The sequence below is a fragment of the Pinus tabuliformis genome, chromosome 9 (assembly GCF_031772625.1).
Source record: "Pinus tabuliformis cultivar Carrire ecotype Pingquan chromosome 9, CPIR1, whole genome shotgun sequence".
Lineage (NCBI taxonomy): Eukaryota > Viridiplantae > Streptophyta > Pinopsida > Pinales > Pinaceae > Pinus > Pinus tabuliformis.
This window is the reverse complement of record NC_142307.1, coordinates 1,476,146,954-1,476,150,819: the sequence shown is the minus strand read 5'-3', so window position 1 is coordinate 1,476,150,819 and position 3,866 is coordinate 1,476,146,954. Positions and strand designations below refer to the sequence as shown.

General features: G+C 33.2%; 1 pseudogene; it reads left to right on the top strand.

The window, feature by feature from the left end:
* Nucleotides 1–1,071: 1,071 nt before the first annotated feature.
* Nucleotides 1,072–1,731, top strand: LOC149154197 (F-box/kelch-repeat protein At5g60570 pseudogene; annotated as a pseudogene).
* The last annotated feature ends 2,135 nt before the right edge of the window (nucleotides 1,732–3,866 follow it).

The following is a 3,866-nucleotide window of genomic DNA, read 5'->3' as shown; positions in this document are numbered from 1 at the left end:
TCATAGATATTTTTCATATAGTTATAGAAAGATAAGTATGGAAATCCCACAAGTGAAAAAACATTGGAGAACCTTAAAGAAAAAGCACTTGCAAGAATTTCTTGTTTAGAAGGATGCTTATGTTGGTGAGCTTGCGAACATAAATGTGGAAAATCTAGACTCTGTGGGATAGGAGGTAACTTTTGTTAAAGAGATGGATGTAAACAAATACTTTAAAATACATGTTTTGTTTTCAAAAATATAGAAGGACTTTGGTTAGGTAACCATACTACTTAAGTTGTGAACAATGGACAAAGTAACTCAACTTTTCTATAGGATGTAAATGTCCAATCCAGATAAACATCTAGGAGAATACTACTTTCCCTCTGCACCAGTGTTGTGGCTAATGGTGAAAAGTGTATCAATTCCAATGATAGGTGCAGATAAAAAGAACATGGCATTAGAGAACAGAGACAAAAAAAATTTCTCTAATAAGTTTTCCCAGTGAGTTCCTTAGTAGGATTGCTACTCATATATGAAATTTGTAGATTCTTTCCTATTGATGGTTGAAATTCACATAACACTACATTGTTAGGATTTTGAATTTATTTAAAATCACTAAATATCAAATCTAAGCATTTATGGTTTGGACATCTTGCTCTTGAGCCTGATGTCACCCTCAGATCCTCTTGAAATTTATAAAAGAGTCATAAAACTATTGGTTTATGATTTTCTGAGAGTATATCTCAGATGCTTTAGTTTTTTATGTTTGTCAAATAACATACCAGAATAGCATAAATGTTTTACTAATTTGAGGGGAAAAATTGCCTAGAATGACTTCCTCTAACCATAGTCCACTACATAAACTACGCTAATTCATAAAATCTCATCTTTCTGACAATAACATAACATAAACTAAGCTAAGATCATAAAGTAACATACGCATGTTTCCTTTCTAGGATGGTCTGGTGTTTAAACTGAATGGAGATCTACGCTTCTATAAATCCACTAGTCCAACAACTCCATGATCACTAAAAAAGTTAAGTGCATCAATTACAAACGTGAATCCTACATAATTAGCACTGAATCTGTAAAGGGATGACTAGCCCTCATTGTTTATTCAGCCCAAGAAACTACAGAGAGATAGCCATAAGTGTAGGAGGAAGTGATCAGAATGGAATTGTGCTCAAGTCTGCCAAGCTTTACAATTCCGAGCAAGGCACTTGGGAAAATCTACCTGACATGCATTCTCCATGGAAACTTTGTTCAGGTTTTTTCATGGACGGGAAGTTTTATGTCATAGGAGGAATGTCAAGCCCCACAGTTTCCCTGACATGTGGAGAAGAGTATAATCTTCAAACAAGGACTTGGAGAAGGATACATGACATGTTCCCTGGAGGGAACAACATGACTCATGCTCCCCCATTAGTTGTTGTAGTCAATAATCAACTATATGTAGTTGAGTATTCTAGAAATGAAATTAAGAAATATAACAAGGAGAATAACACATGGAGTGTTGTGGGTAGGTTTCCTGTGAGGGAAGATTCAATGAATGGTTGGGGTCTAGAATTCAAGGCCTGTGGTAATGAGATTATAGTAATTGGTGGGCAAAGAGGACCTGAAGGTGAATGCATTGTAGTGAATTCATGGAGGCCTACCTCTAATGCTAGGAGGCCAATAAACTGGAAAGTCCTTGCAGTCAAGCGACACACTGAAGTGTTTGTTTACAATTGTGCAATAATGAGTTGCTGAGTTGGTCATTATTCTTGGTCTCATGAATCTATTATTTTTCTGTCTTTTTCAAAGTTTATACTTATCCCAATGATCCGTTATAGAATGAGCCAATACTATATGACCTTGCATAACCACAAATTTTAGAAGAAATTTCCGATAATTACCAAATACAACAATACCAATCTTCAAATAATTATTAGTTTCAAAGTCTTCGCTATCATTGGATTCATTACCAAAAGGATGAGCATCATATAATGCTTTAATCTTCATATGTCTGAGAAGGGAACTACAATCTCCATTTTGTTTATTCCTAACATAAAACCAAGAAGTTGATCTACTGTAGCATATCGGTGTTGGCATCAAGGGCTGTTTGACACCAAAGCATGGATGTGAAGATTGAAAACAAATAACTAAAGGTTTAATTGAGGCAACCATGCATTGAAATTCAGACATCTCCAAGCTTTTGGTGTACTTCAATATAGTTTGGGATGTAAGCTTAGACAGATCGAGCCCTTATATTTTATGACACAGAGAGGAACATAATGCAGCTTGTGCTTCTAGAATACCTATTATTCATGGTTAATTTGAAGTCAAGATTTTCTATTGGCAAACAAAGCCTTGCAATTTCACCAATACAAGACATATTTCTTACTAGAAAAATATTTGATGGTACAACAATATTTGACAAGTCAAGCTACATGTACTGAACCTCAAAACCTTTAAGACCAACATGAAATCTGTAAACTAACAATTTTTTATAAAAATTCTAGCATCACACTACACCGATTAACAAGATTAAACCCTCAATGGTGAGTACAAAAGATTCAAAAGGTTAAGATGCTTAAAACCCTGACAGATACTCTGGAGTGTCCATATTCGTAATATCCAAAATAATAATTCATTTGGTATACTTTTACTTACTAGTGGACGTTATGATTTAGAAAACCCTATCATAGAGGATTCACCTAATAAATAAATAGAGAATGTCTGATACATCAATTGGTTTACATGGCATTAACATCTCATCCCATGATTCACTGATTTGCATACATATTGAGTCGAAAAAAACAAAAAAAATCGAAATTTCATTAGAAGAATTTCGTTTTATATGTTTTTGACCATCCAATGATATCCAAATGGATGGAAAGTCTATACAACAGTAAAATTGCTGAGGCTTACTACAAAAAACTTTGAATGTTCATCGAAAAAATTATATATACACAGAAAAATCTTAAAATTAATCCCACTGATCCATATGAGGTCCACCGCACAACCCTTTCTCAGGTGTGTGCATGGTCCACAAATTAACCAAATACTAACATAATGAATACTTGCATTTACATAGATGATTTAAACACATATTTAAATGCTTTGAAGCTCAAAAAATCACATTTCAAAAAAAATTAAAACAGTAACATGTATCCCATGCTTGAAAGGCCAAATCCTTCAACAAAGTCTTTTGTTCTGAAAATGACTAACTCATGCCTTATAATCCAAAAGGTTGTAATCAGTCTAGATCACTTACAACCGACATGCCTATAAATCCAAGGAAAACAAGGGCTATTTCAAACAACAAAAGCGGGATAGTGTAGGGAAAAAACCTTTAATTCAACAGACTACTCCAAAAAAAATTGAGATCTAATATGTAAAATCGAAAATAACCTTATTTTGAAGCAAAATATCAGGGAATTGACGAATGTCACACCTGTCCCTAATTAATTTCAAAAGATATTAAAAAAAAAACTAGCTTTAGAAGCAACTTATATGTACAAAGATTTTTAACAGTTTAGTGTTAGATGCAAAGCAAAAGGAATTAAACTACATAAAATAAGTAAATTTAAAACAAAAGGATTTTTGTCAAGTCTAAAATTCTTAGTACTTTCTCACAAATTTGACCACTGAAATGCCTGATCCTCATTGATTTAAAGAAAACTTAAATTCATAATGATATACACAGAGATTGATTTTCAACAGTTAAATGCCAAATGTGAAGCCAAAAGCATAGTTAAACAGAGAAGGACAAAAATAAAATTGAAAAACTCTTCTGACGCAATGCTCAATATCATAGGGATGCGAGACATTCAAATCCATAATATATGAGTTGAAAAAACAAGATTTTATTAGGAAAAACAACTTACTTACAGTTGGATTTC